Source organism: Festucalex cinctus, chromosome 12 (genome assembly GCF_051991245.1).
Source record: "Festucalex cinctus isolate MCC-2025b chromosome 12, RoL_Fcin_1.0, whole genome shotgun sequence".
NCBI lineage: Eukaryota > Metazoa > Chordata > Actinopteri > Syngnathiformes > Syngnathidae > Festucalex > Festucalex cinctus.
The window spans coordinates 28,077,678-28,101,554 of NC_135422.1; the positions used below are offsets into that span (position 1 = coordinate 28,077,678).

The 23,877-nt window shown below is 38.3% G+C and overlaps 1 protein-coding gene and 2 long non-coding RNA genes across 4 annotated transcripts in view; all 3 read right to left on the reverse strand.

Moving 5' to 3' along the window:
* LOC144031454 (transcription regulator protein BACH2-like) overlaps positions 1 to 23,877 on the reverse strand; it is a 152,055-nt gene that overhangs the window by 104,777 nt on the left and 23,401 nt on the right. The window lies entirely within an intron of this gene.
* Positions 4,643 to 6,231, reverse strand: LOC144031807 (uncharacterized). Its single transcript, XR_013287610.1, has 3 exons — positions 5,837 to 6,231; positions 4,911 to 5,154; positions 4,643 to 4,810 (listed from the first exon to the last, which is right to left on the reverse strand). It is a non-coding gene; the product is annotated as an uncharacterized LOC144031807 (long non-coding RNA).
* On the reverse strand, positions 8,517 to 11,967 carry LOC144031951 (uncharacterized). The gene is made up of 4 exons (XR_013287637.1): positions 11,330 to 11,967; positions 11,098 to 11,181; positions 10,345 to 10,546; positions 8,517 to 9,412 (listed from the first exon to the last, which is right to left on the reverse strand). It is a non-coding gene; the product is annotated as an uncharacterized LOC144031951 (long non-coding RNA).

The window sequence follows — 23,877 nt, forward strand, 5'->3', positions numbered from 1 at the left end:
ACACAATACACTAGGAAGTAAAACATCATGGACGTTGGAGCGAGCAGCAACGAGGAAGATTATATATGTTATGCACCCGCAACGTTTAAATCATATGTTTGGAAACACTACGGATTCGCAAAGAAAGCGAACGGAACCCGGAAAGCTTGACAAAACGTTCGTCATTTGCAAAGAATGCAGCGTGAAGAAGCCGTACAACGGCAGCACGACAAACATTCAGACCCACTTAAAAAGGTTACACCACATCGCTAACAACTAGTGTACAACCGTCTAGTTCCTCGTTGGACACCGGAGATGGACTAAGCAAATCATGTCAAGAAATTTTCAGGCCTTTGAGTCCCGTTACAACTACTGCCAAGATTTCCTCGACAATGCTTCAGCCCTTGACCGCTTCAAAGACCTCCACTTCATGGATGCTGACAACACTGTAAAGGATGTGATATTCCTGAGGATAGCGAGCCAAGTGGAGGATATGGTAAGAAATACAATATTAGCAGCAGTTAGTTTTACTCTTAGAAAACCCTTAAGTGAAATGGAAAATAATGTTTTAGTTCGAATGATGCGTATTTATTTATTTCACATGGAAAATAAATCACTTATGCTAGTTTTCAACATTTGTCCAATTTGGCTTTTCTAGATGAGGATGAGGATGAGGAGCTTTCTGCTCTGTTGATTGTCAGGCAAGGGCTGATGGTATGCTGGATGATGAGGGCCAGGCAGCTCAAGCAGAAGGAGAAGGGACAAGCCACAGGGAGGAGGAGAAGGAGATGGAGGAAGATGAGAGAGGTTTGTTGTGGGACTTGGTTTTGTTATCTATAATAGTGCATTGATTTGAAAATAGTTCTGATGATGATATTGTAAAGTAGTCATATGGTAATTTATTTAATAACTAATTTGATATGCTGATATTAAAAAAAGTAAAGGTTCACACAGCTGGCTGTGACTTTTTTGGAGCAGTACAAAGTGAGTTATGAGACTGTGCTTTTGTTTATGATTTCTGTTAATGTATCAAATTATATTGTCTGTTTTTTGTTGTTGTGTTTGTGATATTATTGTCGACTTATTGCTGTGACTCGTCTCTTTTGTCCTGTCTTGCTTTGCCTTGTCTAACCTAGATGATGAGCTAGAGCTTCCCAAGAAAAGGTCAGCCATGGACCAGCTGCTTGGAGGTTTCCTGGCTACAGTGAGAGCACCACAGATGACCATAAGGGAGAGAGCTAAGGAGGAAATAATAAAATACATGGGGGGGGGGGTTAGATGTCAATGGTGACTATTGCACTATTGAAAGTGTCACTTTAAGTTACTCATTGAGTTTTTTTTAAGATGGCAAAACAGCACTTTTGTTGCATTTACTGCCAAGTACCTATGAGGAATAAAGCAAAATAACTTTTGTAGTACAATACTGAATTCCATATATTTTTTTACATTTATTTTTTTCCCTTTGCTTATTTGCCTCATGTTAAATCGCATCGTATCGCAACAAATTACATCAAATCGTGATCGGATTGCATTGATTTTAACTAAATGATTATCGCATCGTATCGCGTCATGAAGAGGGTGAATCGTATCGCATCGCATCACCAGAAAATTCCATGTATCGTTAAAGTATCGTATCGCCGGGAGTGCATCGAGATGCGTATCGAATCGTCCTCAGTGCTGAGATTCACACCCCTAATGCATATCGCATGTCATGTTTTGGTTTTGTGGGGGTGGGATTTTGTTTTTTCTTTTGGTGTTTTTGGTTGTTTGTCATGTGTTCCTTGTCTCTTCCCTTGTCCCGTTATGTCTAACAACGTCCACCTGAGTGTGTCTTCCCTTCCCAGTGTATCCACCAATCAGCTTCCCTTGCCACTTGTGTCTTGCCCAGCTGTGTCTAGTCATTGTCAATTAGCCTGTGTGTATTTAGTCACCTGTTTTACGTTTAGTTCTTGTTGAGTTATTGCTTCTGTTGCTGTTCCTGTCATGCCATGTTGCCCTAGTGTTAGTTTGCTTTTGACCTTGTTCATTTGTATTTTTTCCATAGTCCCTGGATTACATTTTTTTGTTAATTAAACCCCTTTTTTGTCACGGCTATGAAGTGTGGTGGAGGACCGAAGTGCAGGAGGCGGACGAGTCAGAGGTGCTCAAAAGGAGTAAATTTAATCAAACAAAACTAAAGTGGCAAACAGGGTTTGGTGACTAAGAATAACAAAATACAGAAGGGAAAAACTATACAAGACAAGACTTAACAATGGCAGCATGGACGTGTGGAAACAAGAACAATGAACCGACAAGAACTGAAGCGAAAACCGATAACTAAGTACACACACTAATTGAGCATGATGAGCCACAGCTGGGCAAGACACAAGTGGAAGGGGGTGCTGATTGGTTGACACATGAGGAAAGGCAGGCAAACACAGGTGGACATGGCAAGGCTTAACAAGACTAGGGAAGACAAGGACAGCAGAACATAAACATGACAAACTCAAAACTAGAAACCCAACAAAAACAAAGCAAAACCTACCCCAAACAGAACCAAAACATGACATTTTTACTTGCATCCTTGCCTTGACCTGTTTTTGTTGCCCCCTGCATTTGGGTCCTGCCTCCAACACCCCCACACCGTGACATCGCAAAGGCATGCAATAAGTTTTATACAGAATTTTATGCTTTTTATATGAATTTGACCAGTCAGATGTTAACTAAAATGTGCATCGCCATGCAATAGTTGAAAATTATCAAGACATAATTACAATTAATTAACTAAGATTACATTAAAGCCCCAGTGTGTAGCTCACGACCGCCATCTATCGGCCAAACAAGATAATGCAATGATTTTAAGCACACGAACTACGGCGTCCCAGAGAGACCCTACTTCAACAGCCTACCACCAATTTCACCGGAACAGAACGCAAACAACTTCTGGTATTCCCTCGAGTGATGACGTAAGTGAATTGCATTTGTTAGACATACTGTACAGATCCCTAATAATTGTGATTTAGTCATTTAATTTCAGAATTAATATTTTTGTCGGCATTGTTTGGAAATACTGTACGTCAGCTAATGATAATGGCTCTCTATGTTCATATTTGTTAGTGCAACTAAACCATGCAACAGAGAACACACAGTTATGTTATGTTTTATAGACATGTGGACCATCTCAAAGGGGGCGATGAGGGGGCGAGGGAGACGACGAGGAAGAGAACGGGCAAGAGAACGCGGTGTCTCGTAACGTACAATTATGTCATCATGGAAAAATAATTCCATTCGAGCATGCATGTGAATGGCTCAAAACATACCTTTGCTTGGAATATGTGGTATTTAGATTACATCGTTTGCTGATATGTTTAGTATATCGTACAAAAATAATGGTGTTAACTGAACTACACAGATGCAACTCAGACTCGTAAACCCCCCCGTGTCTTGTTGCTACTAACCACTCAGAAAAGTGCTGCTTACAAAAACATTTGAAACCCTTTACTCAGATATCGATTTGTCACCATGTTGAACAATTTTACCTAATAAATATCACTAAGCAACTTAATTAGTTTTGATTGAAGATACAACAGCTTCCTTGTACTTCGATGTGCAGGAATTTACATGGCTTTCACAAATAGTCTTGCTCATGTAATAATGTACTTCATTGGCTCAGTGACTTTCAGTTCATTGTTTGGTACCTCATCTGACATACAATTGTTACCTTCTTGCAGGGACTCGTACAGGAAATGACCATGGAGGAACATGAAGATATCCAAGTCCAGCTGATAGACTGACACCAAGAAATACTTTTTGACACATTGCTGACACATCAGCACCACCATGATTTCCTGTACCTGGATCCCACATCAGCACCACCATGATTTCCTGTACCTGGATCCCAGACTGCAGCACCTTGGTGGACTTGTAGCAAATAAGTGACACTTTCCCAGATCCTTGAGGACAATACAAAGGTTTTTTTACCTGGCATATAATTAGTCCATGTCTGACACTTGTTGTTGTAGTTTGTATAACTTGTATATTGTTGTTGTGTGTTAATTTGTACATTTTGAATAACTAAAAAAATACTATTTCCTTTGGCGTCAACATGCAGTGTTCATTCGACACCTAACCTAACACTATTTTACATGACCAGAAATGTAAAACATCAAAAGCCTGGAGAATTATTATAAATGCTTGCAATGACAAGGAATTCTTCATTGGCCAATGAATGTAAGGTACAGTACATGAAAATGAATGAATAAAATAAAGTAAAATAAAAGTCTACATGAAATGAACATATTAACTAAAAAAAAAAAAAAAAATGCTGTTAGAATATAATGAGCTACATGAATTGCAGTTGTTCCAGAATTTTACCAATACGCTGTGCATTTCAAAATATGGAAAATAGACATACAGGTTTGGGCCAAAAGTAGTGTTACAGAGCAGGTATGTGTTGTACACAGCTAAAATATCTGATTAACTCAATACCATGATGTTTTTTTGTGTGTGTGTGTGTGTGTGCTGACATTGCCCCCCATTAACATTGCAACATTCCTCAAACTCTCCCGAACACAGTATGATCTGTAACACTACTTTTCGCCTACTCTATGATGTTATTGGGGCAAAATTAAGGAAGGCTTGTCCATTGATTGTGTGAACAGACTGCAGTAAAAATGAAGTCACTTCAATGTTTGCTGGTTTTATTAAGTTTTACATGCTCCTTGGCTGCACAAGTACATGTTATGGAGTGAGGGCATGTTCCCACCAACGATGATATCATATTCTTCAAAGGCTTGCTGAGGAAAGTGAGGGAGGAGTCACTCCATGGCTTCAGACACCTGGTCAGCAGGTCCTGTGTAAAACAAGTGGTGCTTGTACATGTGACCATTCCGTATTGCTTCACACAAAAAGTTAATGTAGTGTGCAATGCCGTCCATATGTAAATGACATACCAAGACGTCGGCTGACTTCAGTTTGTTGCAGCTCAGATATGGTAGGTGGAGATACTGGTGGTACAACACCGAAGCCTTCTGGGGTCCTCCATTCAAGTGTCCTCATTCGGGGCATTCCAATTTGGCTGCTGACTCTCCCCTTGATATTTTTTTTCCTTGCAGGTCGGTGATGTATTTAAACGGTGCATGAATGCTTGTATACATCAGAATATGGTTCTGGAACCCCTCAAGTTTGGCTGTTGATCTAGTGTGACACAAACAAAAACAAAATTATAAAATAATATAGAATAATTGATGATACTACTATATGTCACCAACTTTCCAACAAAGCCCCCAAAATAGAGGTAAGATCTTTAGTTTTTGGGCCCAAAACATTGTATTAGCTAGATAAAAGTAACTTGACTGCATACTGCATAGAATATGCAAAGGCTGCTTGCTTGTCGAATTTCCGTGGAAAACGTGGCAGCCTGTAAATTCTTGTGCCCCAATTACACAATGGACCAGCACACACTCTAGCAGTGCTTACGGTACAGCCAGCATTTAAGTCCAGAAAGTTATTCCCTGCTGAAAATTAATTTCGAGAACACTATTTTCACCAACCACAACGAAAATAATTTTCAACTCCTCCACTAATACAGTATGCTTTAGATTCTCCATTGAAGTTATGGGCAAATATACCTCCGAAATCACAGTTACATTACATTACACAATAACTTGCACATTTACTCTAAATATAACGTGCCAGCGGGAATCTTTTTTTTTTTTCAAAGCAAGTAGCTACATAACGAAATCGTTCGAGTGGTGCGGAGTTGCTAATCAACAGATACAGTGATCGTAAAACAAAGGTACGAACATCGTATTAATTAGTACGGTGTATACTTTTTCTCTCGCTCTCAAAACGTAAACACAAATGTACTCTTACTTACCGGTCAAGTAGAAAGCAGTCGAAGGCACCGGCACGTCCCAAACCTAGTCTGTTCCTCATTTCTCTCCATCTGGCAAATGCGGCTACAATATAAACTCTTGTTTTGTCGCGCTGAAATAAAATAAATTCCCAAAGTAAGTGTGATGCTTGATAATGCTCTCTTCGGGGACCGGAAACTCTTCTTCTTCGTGGACATGCGGTCGCCATACAAACCGGAAGTGCGTTCCAAAAACGCGTTAATTAATGGAGCGCTGAAATTTGTCTTTGACGGCACCCGTAGCAGAAAGATGGCGGCGAAACATGGCGGACACTAGAAGCCGCGGCCCGGACATGTAAGATAATTTGCGATTTCTAGACTAACCGTTATATTTAAAAAAAGTACGTTTATGCGATACAACATATCTTTTTACATACTACTAACACAAACAATTTTTTTTTTTTTTCGAATGATTTATTGTTTCACCACTGGATGCCACTGTATAATACTGAGTGTACCTTTAAGGTTGCTTATTTTATCGCATGAAAAATGTTTTTCTTTCATTAGATAATAAAAATGTAATTTCTTTAGGTACATGTTAAATATCGCAATAATATCGATATCGCGACGTTCGGCAAGTTTTTCCAATATCGTGCAGCCCTAATATACAATATATATATATATATATATATATAAAATATATATGCGTTAATACGTTATTAATGCGACATTTTTCTCTGATTAATTTATCTATTAATGCTTTAACTTTGACAGCCCTATATGCGTTAATACGTTATTAATGCGACATTTTTCTCTGATTAATTTATCTATTAATGCTTTAACTTTGACAGCCCTAATACATATATATATATATATATATACACATATATATATATATATGTGTTAGAGCTGTCAAACGATTAAATTTTTTAATCAGATTAATCACATCTTAGAATTTTGATTAATCATGATTAATCACTGACTTAAAAAAGGATGTTTCCCCAACATATTTTGCCCGCTAAATTTTGAGTGCACCTGTTATGTGTTAATTTTTTCGACATTTAATGTTATGAGGACATCTTCAAAAATTTATATCCACTGCACACGCTCGTCCTGCTTTTTCGAATCAATTAATTACTTACATAATTTAAGATGGGAGAAAATATGACCTACGGCATATGTAAACATTTATTAAATGCTTTACTTTAATGCATGTAGTTATGTTTATTGCTCAAACTCGAACAGCTACCTTTAACCTAACCATCCGGTGTCGGCTAAACGCAAATCTGTTTTTTTTTTTTTTATTTTGTTTTTTTTTTCCCCTGTAGTTTTGCATCGTGTATTAGCCCCTAATCATGGGTTCAAAGAAAGCAGGTGTATTTGTTTTTTGTTTTTTTCATCATTTTAGATAGGATATCTTCTATTAAAATAAAACAATGTATATTTCTACCCTTTTCTATTTATTGTAAACAGTATACAGTGCAGTTTATGGTGTAAAATAGTAAAAAAACAAAAAAAAAAGTTCTAGTTTTTTTAGACTTGGAACGGATTAAAATTATTTACATTAATTATAATGGGAAAAATTGTTTCGGATTTCGAACAATTCGCTTTTGGAACAGCCTTCTGGAACGGATTATGTTCAAAAACCGAGGAGCCTTCTGGAACGGATTATGTTCAAAAACCGAGGTTAGACTGTACATATATATATATATATATATATATATATATATATATATATATATATATATATGTCACGCCGCCACCAGAGTGGCGGGTCATGCTTTTATTTTCACAGTCAGGTTCCCGGTTTATTTTGAAAGTACTAACTCTCATCTCACCCCAGGTCACTTGCCCTTCCTGCAGCCTCACTGATTACCGGTCCACGCCCATGATCACTACCACCTGTTCCCAATCAACCCGGACATAAAAGCCACCTGAATTCTCCTCTCAGTGCCGAAGTGTCACATCTCAGTGCATGGAAGCGTCCTCACAGTCCTTGATCCACAGTCCTTGTTTGATGTCCTGCCTTGCCTTGTCTTGCGCCCTTTGTTTGCCCCTTGTTTTCCTCCCTTGTGGAGCGCCTTTAGTTGTCCCTGTTTTTGAGTGCCCTTTTTGTATCTCCAGTTTGGAGCTCTTTTTGTTCAGCCTTTTTTCCCTCTTTGAGAGGTGTTTTGAGTTTCGAGCAATTAAAACTGCAGCCTTGTTGGCCAACTGTCACTCTGCGTCTGAGTCCTACCTCCTCGCGTCGTGTCAATATATATATATATATATATATATATATATATATATATTAGGGGTGTGAATTGCCTAGTACCTGACGATTCGATTCGTATCACGATTCACAGGTCACGATTCGATTCGATACCGATTAATCCCGATACGAATGGTCACGATTCGATACCGATTAATCCCGATACGAATTTATAAGTCGATTGTTGCGATTTTTTTCCATTCAAATTTAGAAAATACTATCAGTAAATTTGTACATGTACACTGTAAGATTTGTATGAATATATTTATCTAAAACTTGAGGCTTATAACCGTGAGCCACTGTACACAAACAGTTTGCAATCTGTTTCACATTTGAACAGCATTAAAATAAAAATATTAAGGCTTAATGTGCCGTTCATATAACATTCTTCCATGCTCAAGGTGTGAATCCTAAAAAAAAAAATAAAATAAAATAAAAAAAAATAAAATAATAATAATAACTAGAGCTGCGAGCAGCTATAAAGGGCCCTCGCAACCCGGGCCACGTTGGGGTATATGCAAGTCGGGGGACTTGCACGTTGGGGTACTGTTAAATAGACAAGGACCATGGAAAATAGAAATGCATTTGCCGTGCCTTGTGTGTAAAAAGGTGCAGTAAAAGGCCAAAAATGATGCACAATTCCCAAAATAAATTCAAAAGTGTGGACTTTCTGATGTGTGTGCAAAGTTTCATGAAAAGTCGCTCGTTTGATATTCAAAACCAGCATCTGTTTATTTGAAAACATTGCATGGCACAGAGATGGTGTGTGATCAAATAAAAAGCTTTTTGATGACTCTTAATGTGGTGTCGCTGTGCAACACATATGTATTCATGACATAGTGAAGTATTGTGACAGTTTTGTAGGGTCCAGCAAACAGTAAATGTGTGACAGTTATTCAAGAAAAAATGTAGCTTTGAAGCAGGCTAACCAATGACATCATCTAAAGGGGAAAAAAGCACATGAGCAAGCATAGGTATAAGTAGAGGAGAAAAAGAGATGAAAGAAGTGCGAGAGATGGAACAGGAGAGGAATGCAGCTGTTTATGTATAGCTGTTGTAACAGGACAGATTAAATAACACTTTAACCTGGGGTTAACAGCGCCCTAGGACAGATAAACTCTTTAGTGTAAAAGTTTTCTGGGACAGATGAATCCCTTGGGGTCAAAGAGTTTGGGTTAGCACATAGTCTGTCTTAGGATAATGTACCTCCATGGATGAATTAGTCCTAGGACGCTTTGACCTGCGGGCTAAAAGTTCAGGGGGGTTAACCTGTCCTGTTATATTGTGATCATCGTCTTCGTGCATGTCCTCAGTGGCTTCTTCTGTCTGTGTGGCAGCATTTGATACATCTGTAGAACAAAAAAGAATGAAGAATCATGTTAGATCTGTGAAGTTTGGTTGTCTTAGGTGTAGTTTACAGAACAGTCGTGTGCATATTTTTAGCATGGTAGTGTCTTAATACAAATGCATATTATGTAATGCACTGTATATGGATATTACAGACGTAATATTTGACGGTGATCTTATATTCATAGTTTTTGCCCGTTAATAAATAATATAGCTAGTAAGTAATAAGACACGCAAAAATGGTATAGTTGAATCCTCTGGGTCAAAAAGCAATGTTTTAGGATTGTGTGATGAAATGATGAATAAAAGTAAGGATACGACAGGTACATAAATGGTTATGTAAGTGTAAAATTTGGCATGGTGTGTCCAGATACATGCAGGATAAGTATAAAATATTATGGTGTGTGATTGATTTTTTCTTAGTAAAAATTAGTATTGTAAAGGTCATGTCACAGTATGTCCAAAAAAATTTTAAAAAAAAATCTATGGTATAGAAACATCATAATCAGGGGCAAAGACATAAACATAATAATAGTAATTAATAATGATAGAATTTAAATACAATCTTTTCCATGAATATGTCAGTTATTTTGAGAAGATACAGAAAAAAAAGAACTTTGAAGTGTCTATCAGTGGATGAAAGAGGGCAAGATCACAGCATAGCTACATGATATCAGTCACATTTGAAAGTAATCAAGTGTAGTATGTATTCACATTATATACATTGAGAAATTGAGGCTCAATAATCAGTCAGTGTTTTAGTTAACAGTCCAATGTTACCTTCAAGATATTCCTAACAGAAAAAAAGGAACGTGCATTAACAAAAAAATGTAAAAATGTCCATTGTCAAACATGTCATTCATTATACACAATGTGTAGGATGGGGATGCTTGCTGTGTTAGTGTTTGTGTGTCTTCCATGTCATATAGCTTACCATCACGGACAAATGCATCACATGCATCCTTTATATCCAATGCAGTCTGGAGTTCTTTCACAAGCTTGGTTTTGAAGTCTATCTGTTTTTCAAGTGCTCGATTGACTCGAGTCACATGGACTAGTTGGTTCATTTGGGAATGAAGATCAAGGCTGCGCTGGTATAAGTCGTTGCGACTGAAAGCATGATCAATGCATGCATACTGTAATGACAAAGCATTCAATGAAAATCAGTCATGTTAGATTCCATGATTCTAAATAGCAGAGGTAACGTGTTGGTGCAAAACGTTGTGGTCGTGTTGCATGTTACTCAATGGCTGTGTGTGTCAAAACGAGTTTATTTGAAAGAATATACAAATATATACACACGGACATATATATTTATACAGTATAACAGTACCGCATGTATTGGTTTTAAGGAAAGAGTTGAAAAGCAGTGTTCAGAAAAAAGCATAAGACGCACAAAGTACCATTTCACTACATGTAATAAGTTGTCAAGTAGACATGTGAATTAAGTGGTTAAGATAGTGGCTACTGTGCAAGTAAGCTTCAATTGTCTCTAAAAGGTTAGCATATGTGTTCTACATGATATCAATGGCTAGACGTGCTCGTGGAGAAACATTACAAACAGAAAAACACACTTAAGGTGCCTTTAACAAACCTGTTAATAAATGAGAACTTAATACATATATGTATGGCATACTGTATATGATTGAGAAAGTTGTCCTGTTTAGTTTATGTATTGTATACTTACGGAAAAAAGTTGGCAATCTTTGCGTATGGAGATGATTAGAGGGTCTTTATCAAAAGAGAATTTGCTTGGTGATTTGTTCATGTTCTGTAGAAAAGCAAAGGAGTAGAAATAAATACAGTATCATACTTCATAAACATACAAGAAATTTGTAGCTGTATTAACCATTGTTGGTATTTGAAGTGATAATTTAGGAATAGAAGTGTAGTGATTGCAGAATTTATAGAGTGCTTACCTTGTATGACTTTGTAGATGGAAATGTCTTTTGTTGAAAGAGCTCTTTGTTGTCTACTATATATGCAAGGACAAGCATAAGTAGGTGTGGTTATGAAGTACTTGACCATTGAAATAAAGCAGTGGTATCAAATGTATGGACCGTGGTTTGGCTCAGGCCTGCAAAGGGGTTTAATGTGGCACAAGAGATAATCTTGTAAGGTACAAAAAATAATAATAATATAATAGGTATGCCTCTGAGTTTTCACAAATCTAGGTCAAGTCAAGTCATCTTTAGTTATTTCGCGCTTGAATCATCCAATCGGAAATGCTCCATAAAAAATGTATAGAGGGTGCGATTTATTGCAAATTGCACAAGAAATCTCTAAAAATTCATGTTAATGACAAGTCTGATGTGTGTGCAAAGTTTCACGAGTTTTCACACATGTATAGATAAAAAAAAACAAAGCAGCACTTTACTTGGCAACCAATGCATCGCTATAGCAGCAGCGTGCGACAAAATAAAAAACTTTCGATAAATTTGCATCTTAAACATCTTAAGATGAAACACACCAAGTTTGAACACGGTCGGATGAATTTTGTAGGAGGAGTTAAAATATGACCCCTAAAAAAGGCCACAAAAAAGGCTACAAATCCCATCATAAATCAAAATGGCAGACTTCCTGTTTGGTTTAGCACATGGTTCCAAGAGACTTTTTTGTACATCGTGGGCTCTTATGTATGCCTCTAAATTATCATAGCGCTAGGTGAAACGTACAACCGGGAATGCTTCGTTAAAGAGGAGTTTTTTAGCTCAAAATGTGATGCCCGGCCCCTACGGGACTTCCTGTTGGGTTTAGCACATGGCACCAAGAGACTTTTTTGTACATCGTGGGCTGTTACATTTGTCTCCAAATTTTCGTAGCTCTAGCTGCTTCGTACAACTGGGAATGCTTCAATAAGAAGGAATTTTTTCCTTTGCAAACTGTGCATGCCACGGCAACAGCGTGCGACAAAATAAAAAGCTTTCAATAACTTTTCATCTTCAACATCTTAAGATGAATCACACCAAGTTTGGAGATGATCGGATAAACTCTGTAGGAGGAGTTCGTTAAAATAAGACCCCTATGAAATGGCCCAAAAAATGGCAACACGTTCCAAAGTAAATCAAAATGGCGGACTTCCTGTTCGGTTTAGCATATGGTTCAAAAAGAGTTTTTTGTACCTTGAGGGCTGTTACATATGTCTTCAAATATTGGTAGCTCTAGATTAAACGTACCACCGGCAATGCTTCGTTAAGTAAGAATTTTGAAACTGTAAATTTGATGCCCCGCCACCGTCATATAGTATGTCAAAAACTTTAGATTTTTTACCATGATGTTGTCCCAGGTGTTGAGATGGTACAGCCCAAGTTTGAAGTCAATCGGGTTAACCGTGTAGGAGAAGCGGGCAAAAGTATGACCCCTGTAAATGTGCAAAAATGGGCCAAAATTGGACATTCAAATACTCATACCTCACTTCCTGTCTATTTTAGGGTACACATATCAAAGAGGTTTTTGTTCATCTGGATGTGCTACAGGTGCCACACAATTTTCGTAGCCATAGGACAATCGTAGCGGGACAGGGATCCGTTAAACCTATGTAGGTGGCGCTACAGAGCCATTTTTCTGTTATCATGTATGGCGACTTTAAAATATCAAATTTTTCGCCAGACCCGATCTGCGTGTAAAGTTTGGTGAGTTTTCGTTCATGTTTAGTGCCTCAAAAATGTGGTTGTTTGCGGAAAAGAATAATAACAAAGAAAAAGAAGAAGAAGAAGAAGAATAATAATAACTAGAGCTGCGAGCAGCTATAAAGGGCCCTCGCAACCCGGGCCACGTTGGGGTACTTGCACGTCGGGGTACTGGCACGTTGGGGTACTGTAAAATAGGACAAGGACCATCTAAAATGTTTTTGACAAGCCTTGTGTGTGCAAAGTTTAATCAAAACGCAAAATATGGTGCGCAATTCCCAAAATAAATTCAAAATGGCGGACTTCCTTTTAGGTTTAGCATACGGCTACAGAATACTTTTTGTAGGTCTTAAGCTAATAGGTATGCCTCCCAGTTTTCACAAATCTAGGTCAAGTCATCTTTAGTTGTGTATCGCTTGAATCATACAATTGGAAATGCTCCATAAAAATGCATAGAGGGCGCTATTGAGCACAACGTTGGGTTACTTGCACGTCAGGGTACTGGCACGTTGGGGTACTGTTACATGGAACAAGGACCATTTAAAATGTTAGTTTTTTCCATGCCTTGTCTGTGCAAAGTTTAATGAAAAAGGCCAAAAATGATGTATAGTTCCCAAAATAAAATCAAAATAGCGGACTTCCTCTTTGGTTTGGCAAATGGCTACATAATACTTTTTTGTAGGTCTAGCATAATCATACAATCGGAAATGCTTCATAAAAATGCCTAGAGGGCGCTATTTATTGCAAATTGCACAATAAATCACTGAAAATTCATGTTCATGACAAGTCTGATGTGTTTGCAAAGTTTCATGAGTTTTCATGTGTATAAAAAAAAAAAAAAAAGCAGCACTTGACAACTGTTACATGGAACAAGGACCATTTAAAATGTTAGTTTTTTCCATGCCTTTTCTGTGCAAAGTTTAATGAAAAAGGCCAAAAATGATGTATATTTCCCAAAATAAAATCAAAATAGCGGACTTCCTCTTTGGTTTGGCAAATGGCTACATAATACTTTTTTGTAGGTCTAGCATAATAATACAATCGGAAATGCTTCATAAAAATGTCTAGAGGGCGCTATTTATTGCAAATTGCACAATAAATCTCTGAAAATTCATGTTCATGACAAGTCTGATGTGTTTGCAAAGTTTCATGAGTTTTCATGTGTATAAAAAAAAAAAAAGCAGCACTTGACAAACAATGCATTGCTATGGCAACAGCGTGTTACAAAATAAAAAACTTTCGATTACTTTGCATCTTAAACATCTTAAGATGAAACACACCAAGTTTGAAGACAGTCGGATAAATTTTGTAGGAGGGGTTCGTTAAAATATGACCCCTGAAAAAGGCCACAAAAAATGGCAACAAATCCCATCATAAATCAAAATGGCAGACTTCCTGTTTTGTTTAGCACATGGTTCCAAGAGACTTTTTTTGTACATCACGGGCTCTTATGTATGCCTGCAAATTATCATAGCGCTAGGTGAAACGTACAACCGGGAATGCTTCGTTAAAGAGGAGTTTTTTAGCTCAAAATGTGATGCCCGGCCCCTGGGGGACTTCCTGTTGGGTTTAGCACATGGCACCAAGAGACTTTTTTGTACATCCTGGGCTGTTACATATGTCTACAATTTTTCGTCGCTCTAGCTGCTTCGTACAACTGGGAATGCTTCATTAAGAAGGATTTTTTTTCCTTTGCAAAAAGTGCATGCCACGACAACAGCGTGTGACGAAATAAAAAACTTTCAATAACTTTTCATTTTCAACATCTTAAGATGAATCACACCAAGTTTGAAGATGATCGGATAAACTCTGTAGGAGGAGTTTGTTAAAATATGACCCCTATGAAATGGCCAAAAAAAATGGCAACACATTCCAAAGTAAATCAAAATAGCGGACGTCATGTTAGGTTTAGCATATGGTTCAAAAAGAGTTTTTTGTACCTCGAGGGCTGTTATACACCTCTACAAATGTTGGTAACTCTATGTGAAACGTACAGCCGGGTATGCTTTGTTAAAGAGGAGTTTTTTAGCTCAAAATGTGATGCCCGGCCCCTGGGGGACTTCCTGTTGGGTTTAGCACAGGGCACCAAGAGACTTTTTTGTACATCTTGGGCTGTTACATATGTCTACAAATTTTCATAGCTCTAGCTGCTTCGTACAAATGGGAATGCTTCTTGAAGGATATATTTTTTTCCTTTAAAAACAGTGCATGCCATGACAACAGCGTGCGACGAAATACAAAGCTTTCAATAACTTTTCATCTTCAACATCTTAAGATGAATCACACCAAGTTTGAAGATGATCGGATAAACACTGTAGGAGGAGTTCGTTAAAATAAGACCCCAATGAAATGGCCAAAAAAATGGCAACACGTTCCAAAATAAATCAAAATGGTGGACTTCCTGTTAGGTTTAGCATATGGTTCAAAAAGAGTTTTTTGTAGGTCATAGCCTGTTACATATGTGTACCAATTTTTGTAGCTCTAGATTAAACGTACAACCGGCAATGCTTCGTGAAGTAAGAATTTTTAAACTCTAAATTTGATGCTCCGCCGCCGTCATATAGTATATCAAAAACTTTTCATTTTTCACAATGATGTTGTCCCAGGTGTTGAGATGGTACATCCCAAGTTTGAAGTCAATCGGGTTAACCGTGTAGGAGAAGCGGGCAAAAGTATGACCCCTGTAAATGTGCAAAAATTGGCAAAAATTGGACATTTAAATACTCATACCTCACTTTCTGTCTATTTTAGGGTACACACTTCAAAGAGGTTTTTGTTCATTGGGATGTGCTACAGGTGCCACACAATTTTCATAGCCGTCGGACAATCGTAGCGGGACAGGGATCCGTTTAACCTATGTAGGGGGCGCTAAGGAACCATTTTTCTGTTATCATGTATGGCGACTTTAAAATATCAAATTTTTCGCCAGGCCTGATGTGCGTGTAAAGTTTGGTGAGTTTTTGGTCACGTTTAGTGTCTCAAAAATGCGATTGTTTGCGGAGAAGAATAATAATAAGAATAACTAGAGCTGCGAGCAGCTATAAAGGGCCCTCGCAGCCCGGGCCACGTTGGAGTCCTTGCACGTTGGGGTACTTGCACGTTAGGGTACTGGCACGTTGGGGTACTGGCATATTGGAAGCAAAATTTCTTTGAAAATGGCATAATAAACGTTTACATGTAGAATATTTTTTTTGCCAGTGTGTGTCAAGCTCAACGGGTTTTGGTGATTGTTAAGACCTGCAAAAATCAGCGTCCTTTTTTATTTTTAGGCAATGAGTTGCCCTGATTGGTATTTTTTGTAAAAGTGTATATATACATCATCGCTCGTTGTACTCATTGCACAATGTTACTTTTATTGTCCAAAGGGGCAATCAAAAATGAATAAAACAAAATGGAAACGTACATACGTTTGGATCGGTGTGAAGCCAGTGAACAATTTGAGTGGTGGAAACTAAAAGAATATTCAGAAATGACTTAGTCATCACACTTAGAATGAGTTTACATTTTTTTGTACAAAATACCGTATGTGTTTTTTTTTTTTTTATGTAAGCCTCAAGGGCTAGGTGGCGCTGTATTTATAACTGAATGTTGTCATCGAGATACCTTCAGGCCTTGATTATAAGCATACATGTCAAGTGTGGGATTTTTTTTGGAGATGTACCGTGGAGTTATTAAGCATATCCTTCATTCACGATATTGCTTTTAATGTCCACAGAGGCTATCAAAAATAAATAAAAATATATATATGTTTGGATAAGTCTGATGCCAGTGAACATTTTGAGTGGTGGAAACTAAAAGAATATTCATAAATGACTTAGTTATCACACTTAGAATGAGTTTACATTTTTTGTACAAAATACCGTATGTGGGGTATTTTTTTTTTATGCCTCAAGGGCTAGGTGGCGCTGCATATATAACTGAATGTTGTCATAGAGATAGCTTCAGGCCTTGACGATAAACATACATGTCAAGTTTGGGATTTTTTGGAGCATGTACCGGGGAGTTATTAAGCATATCCTTTTTCAGTGCGAAACACAAATTTTGATGCCCCGCCTTCATCATATAGTATTTCGAAAGGTCAAGATTTTTCCCCCTGTCGTTGGCTCAGGTCTTGACATGGTCCAGGTCAAGTCTTAACTCCGTCAGATGAAACGTGTAGGAGAAGTGGGCAAAAGTCTGCGCCCTGTGAATGTGCAAAAATTGTCAAAAATGGGACATTCAAAAATTCATAGCTCACTTCCTGTTCATTTTAGCATATGGGTCCAAGAGACTTTTTTGTAGGTCTTGGGCTCCCTCATACACCTAAAAATATTCGTCGTTCTTGCTTAAACGTACAACCGGGGCTGCTTCGTTAAAAACTTCTAGGGGGCGCTATTGAGTCATTTTTGTAAAAATAGCACAATCAACAATAAAATATTGCTCATTTTACCAGGCCAGATGTGTGTGCCAAGTTTCATGAGTTTCTGTGCATGTTTAGACCCTCAAAACTGGCGTTGTTTTCTTGGCGAACAGCGCTTAGCCACACCCACAGCAATTCGCGAAAACTCACAAACTTCGTGTTGTGACATCATGAAGGCCGAAACCCTCATCTGAGCAAATATGAGGTAGGTCCAGTTAACGTGTTTGGAGAAAAACGTAGAAGAAAATTCGTAAGAAAAAAAATTGCCACTAGGTGGCGCTATCAGTTAGATGAAATATAAGTCAGTAGATGTCTTTAGGGCTGGACTCTCATCAAATGTGTGAAATTTTGAGAAGATAGGATCATCTCGGTCAAGTTAATGCAGCTTTTATTTTCACGAAAAATCTTCAGACTTTGTGTCACCGTAGCGGCCACGCCCTTTGGCGAAAAGTTACAATATTCGGTGTGCATGATCAACATCTTAAGCCTTTTCTGACCAATTTTCAAATGGATCCCTTCAACAAGCTCAGCACAGTAGCTAAAAACGTAAAGTATGACATTTATTGTAACCACTAGGTGGCGCTATATGTATAACTGAATTTTATCATATAGATGTTTTCAGGCCGCGACTATTACGTTGCCTGAGAAGTTTGAGATTTTTTGGAGCTTGAACATGGGAGTTATTAAGCATTTGCTCTTTCTCGACAAATGAAATTTTAAAGGCAATATTTGATGCCCCGCCCCCGTCATATAGTATTTCAAAAAGGCAAGATGTTTTGCCCAGTTTTTTCTCTCAGGTCTTGAGATGATAAATGCCAAGTTTGAAGTCAATTGGATGAAAAATGTTTGCAAAGGGGGAAAAAGCATGACCACAGTGAATGTGCCAAAATAGGCCAAAATTGGACATAAAAAAATTCATAGCTCACTTCCTGTACATTTTAGCTACATGGTCCCAATAGACTTTTTTGTGCGTCTCGGGGTGCTACACGTGCCTGCCAATTTTTGTTGCTCTAGCTCAAACGTGCCGGGCTTGGTTTTTATTTTTCTACGCTAGGGGGCGCTATCGAGTCGCATTGTTATGACGACTTAATAATATCAAATTTTTCGCCGGGCCTGAGGAGTGTGCAAAGTTCGGTGAGTTTTCGTGAATGTTTAGGTACCCAAAATCGCGATCGTTTGCGGAGAATAAAGAAGAAGAAGAAGAAGAAGAATAATAATAACTAGAGCTGCGAGCAGCTATAAAGGGCCCTCGCAGCCCGGGCCACGTTGGGGTACTTGCACGTTGGGGTACTTGCACATTGGGGTACTGGCACATTGGAAGCAGAATTTCTTTGAAAATGGCATGATAAACATGTGGATTTTTATTTTTTTGCCAGGTGTGATGAGTGTGTCAAGCTCAATGGGTTGTGGTGGTTGTTAAGATCTGCAAGAATCAGCGTCTTTTTTTATTTTTAGGCAATGAGTTGCCCTGATTGGTATTTTTCGTAAAAGTATATATAGACACATCATTGCTCGTACTCATTGCACAATGTTGCTTTTATTGTCCATAGAGGCGATCAAAGAAAATGAAACTAAATTAAAAAAGTACATATGTTTGGATCGGTCTGATGCCAGTGAACACATTGAGTGGTGGAAAGTAAAAGAATATTCATAAATGACTTAGTTATCACACTTACAATGAGTTTACAATTTTTGCAAAAATACCGTAAGTGAGGCATTTTTTTTTTTTTTTATGCCTTAAGGACTAGGTGGCGCTGTATTTATAACTGAATTTTGTCATAGAGATACCTTCAGGCCTTGACTATAAATATACATTTCAAGTATGGGATTTTTTGGAGCATGTACATGGGAGTTATTAAGCATAGCCTTCATTCACGATATTGCTTTTAATGTCCATAGAGGCTATCAAAAATACATAAAACTAAATAACAAAAATATGTATGTTTGGTTAGGGCTGATGCCAGTGAACATTTTGAGTGTTGGAAAGTAAAAGAATATTCATAAATGACTTCGTGATCACACTGAGAATGAGTTTACAATTTTTGTAAAAATACCGGAAGTGGGGTATTTTTTTTTCATGCCTCAAGGGCTAGGTGGCGCTGCATATATAACTGAATGTTGTCATAGAGATAGCTTCAGGCCTTGACTATAAACATACATGTCAAGTTTGGGATTTTTTGGAGCATGTACCGGAGAGTTATTAAGCATATAATTTTTCATTGCGAAACACAAATTTTGATGCCCCGCCCTCATCATATAGTATTTAGAAAAGTCAAGATTTTTCTCCCTGTCGTTAGCTCAGGTCTTGACATAGCCCAGGTCAAGTCTGAAATCAGTCGGATGAAACGTGTAGGAGAAGTGGGCAAAAGTATGCCCCCTGTAAATGTGCTAAAATCGTAAAAAATGGGACATTCAAAAATTCGTAGCTCACTTCCTGTTCATTTTAGCATATGGGTCCAAGAGACTTTTTTGTAGGTCTTGGGCTCCCTCATACACCTAAAAATTTTCGTAGATCTTGCTTAAACGTACAACCGGGGCTGCTTCATTAAAACTTTCTAGAGGGCGCTATTGAGTCATTTCTGTAAAAATAGCACAATCCAGGATAAAATATCGCTCATTTTGCCAGGCCAGATGTGTGTGCCAAGTTTCATGCGTTTCTGTGCCGGTTTAGGCCCTCAAAATTGGTGTTGTTTTCTTGGCGAACAGCGCTTAGCCACGCCCACAGCGATTCGCGAAAACTCACAAACTTCGTGTTGTGACATCATGAAGACCGAAACCCTCATCTGAGCAAATATGAGGTAGGTGCAGTTAATGTGGTTGGAGAAAAACATTTAAGAAAAATCGTAAGAAAAAAAATTGCCAGACGGTGTCGCTAACAGTAAGATGAAATATAAGTTCGAAGATGTCTTAAGGGCTGGACTCTCATCAAATGTGTGAAATTTTGAGAAGATAGGATTACCTGGATCAAGTAAAAGCAGCTTTTATTGCCACGAAAAATTACCAGAATTTGCGGCATCGTAGAGGCCACGCCCTTTGGCGAAAAGTTACAATATTCGGTGTGGGGCATGATCAACATCTTAAGGCTTGTCTGACCAATTTTCAACTGGATTCCTTCAAAGAGCTTGGCACAGTAGCTAAAAACGTAAAGTATGACATTTATTGTCACCACTAGGTGGCGCTATATATATAACAGAATTGTATCATATAGATGTTTTCAGGCCGTGACTATTAAGTTGCATGAGAAGTTTGAGATTTTTTGGAGCTTGTTCATGGGAGTTATTCAGCATTTTGTCTTTGTGGACAAATTAAATTTTAAAGGCAATATTTAATGCCCCGCCCCCGTCATATAGTATTCCAAAAAGTCAAGATATTTTGCCCAGTTGTTGTCTTGGGTCTTGAGATGACACATGGCAAGTTTGAAGTCAAATGGCTGAAAAATATTTGCAAAGGGGGAAAAAGTATGACCACAGTGAATGGGCCAAAATGGGCCAAAATTGGACATTCAAAAATTCATAGCTCACTTCCTGTACATTTTAGGAAATGGCTTCCACTGACTTTTTTGTGCGTCTCGGGGTGCTACACGTGCCTGGCAATTTTCGTAGCTCTAGGTCAAACGGGCCGGGATTGGTTTTTATTTTTCTACGCTAGGGGGCGCTATAGAGTCGCATTGTTATGGCAACTACATAATATCAAATTTTTCGCCGGGAACGAAGAGACTGCAAAGTTTGGTGAGTTTTCGTAAATGTTTCGGCCCTCAAAAATGCGATCGTTTACGGAGAAGAAGAAGAAGAAGAATTCTTACAAAAACAAGAGGGACCTCGCAGCGGTCGCTGCTCGGGCCCTAACTAGAGCTGCGAGCAGCTATAAAGGGCCCTCGCAGCCCGGGCCACGTTGGGGTCCTTGCACGTTGGGGTACTTGCACGTTAGGGTACTGGCACATTAGGGTACTGTCACGTTGGGGTACTGGCATATTGGAAGCAAAATTTCTTTGAAAATGGCATAATAAACGTTTACATGTAGAATATTTTATCTGCCAGTGTGTGTCAAGCTCAACGGGTTTTGGTGATTGTTAAGACCTGCAAAAATCTGCGTCCTTATTTATTTTTAGGCAATGAGTTGCCCTGATTGGTATTTTTTGTAAAAGTGTATATATACATCATCGCTCGTTGTACTCATTGCACAATGTTACTTTTATTGTCCAAAGGGGCAATCAAAAATGAATAAAACAAAATGGAAACGTACATACGTTTGGATCGGTGTGAAGCCAGTGAACAATTTGAGTGGTGGAAACTAAAAGAATATTCATAAATGACTTAGTTATCACACTTAGAATGAGTTTACATTTTTTGTACAAAATACCGTATGTGTTTTTTTGTTTTTTTTATATATAAGCCTCAACGGCTAGGTGGCGCTGTATTTATAACTGAATGTTGTCATAGAGATACCTTCAGGCCTTGATTATAAGCATACATGTCAAGTGTGGGATTTTTTTTGGAGCATGTACCGTGGAGTTATTAAGCATATGCTTCATTCACGATATTGCTTTTAATGTCCATAGAGGCTATCAAAAATAAATAAAAATATATATATGTTTGGATAAGTCTGATGCCAGTGAACATTTTGAGTGGTGGAAACTAAAAGAATATTCATAAATGACTTCGTTATCACACTTAGAATGAGTTTACTTTTTTTGTACAAAATACCGTATGTGGGGTATTTTTTTTTCATGCCTCAAGGGCTAGGTGGCGCTGCATATATAACTGAATGTTGTCATAGAGATAACTTCAGGCCTTGACGATAAACATACATGTCAAGTTTGGGATTTTTTGGAGCATGTACCGGGGAGTTATCAAGCATATCCTTTTTCATTGCGAAACACAAATTTTGATGCCCCGCCCTCATCATATAGTATTTCGAAAAGTCAAAAATGTTCCCCCTGTCGTTGGCTCAGGTCTTGACATGGTCCAGGCCAAGTCTTAACTCAGTCGGATGAAACGTGTAGGAGAGGTGGGCAAAAGTCTGCCCCCTGTGAATGTGCAAAAATCGTCAAAAATGGGACATTCAAAAATTCGTAGCTCACTTCCTGTTCATTTTAGCATATGGGTACAAGAGACTTTTTTTGTAGGTCTTGGGCTCCCTCATACCCCTGAAAATATTCGTCGTTCTTGCTTAAACGTACAATCGGGGCTGCTTCGTTAAAAATTTCGAGGGGGCGCTATTGAGTCATTTTTGTAAAAATAGCACAATCAACAATAAAATATTGCTCATTTTACCAGGCCAGATGTGTGTGCCAAGTTTCAGGAGTTTCTGTGCATGTTTAGACCCTCAAAACTGGCGTTGTTTTCTTGGCGAACAGCGCTTAGCCACGCCCACAGCAATTCGCGAAAACTCACAAACTTCGTGTTGTGACATCATGAAGGCCGAAACCCTCATCTGAGCAAATATGAGGGAGGTCCAGTTAACGTGTTTGGAGAAAAACGTAGAAGAAAATTCGTAAGAAAAAAAATTGCCACTAGGTGGCGCTATCAGTTAGATGAAATGTAAGTTAGTAGATGTCTTTAGAGCTGGACTCTCATCAAATGTGTGAAATTTTGAGAAGATAGGATCATCTCGGTCAAGTTAATGCAGCTTTTATTGTCACGAAAAATCTTCAGACTTTGCGTCACCGTAGTGGCCACGCCCTTTGGCGAAAAGTTACAATATTCGGTGTGGGGCATCATCAACATCTTAAGGCTTTTCTGACCAATTTTCAACTGGATCCCTTCAACGAGCTCAGCACAGTAGCTAAAAACGTAAAGTATGACATTTATTGTAACCACTAGGTGGCGCTATATGTATAACTGAATTTTGTCATATAGATGTTTTCAGGCCGTGACTATTACGTTGCCTGAGAAGTTTGAGATTTTTTGGAGCTTGTACATGGGAGTTATTCAGCATTTGCTCTTTCTGGACAAATGAAATTTTAAAGGCAATATTTGATGCCCCTCCCCCGTCATATAGTATTTCGAAAAGGCAAGACTTTTTGCCCAGCTGTTCTCTTAGGTCTTGAGATGATAAATACCAAGTTTGAAGTCAATTGGATGAAAAATGTTTGCATAGGGGGAAAAAGCATGACCACAGTGAATGTGCCAAAATAGGCCAAAATTGGACATTAAAAAATTCATATCTCACTTCCTGTACATTTTAGCTACATGGTCCCAATAGACTTTTTTGTGCGTCTCGGGGTGCTACACGTGCCTGCCAATTTACGTTGCTCTAGCTCAAACGTGCCGGGCTTGGTTTTTATTTTTCTATGCTAGGGGGCGCTATAGAGTCGCGTTGTTATAACGACTTCATAATATCAAATTTTTCGCCGGACCTGAGGAGTGTGCAAAGTTCGGTGAGTTTTCGTGAATATTTAGGTACCCAAAATCGCGATTGTTTGCGGAGAATAAAGAAG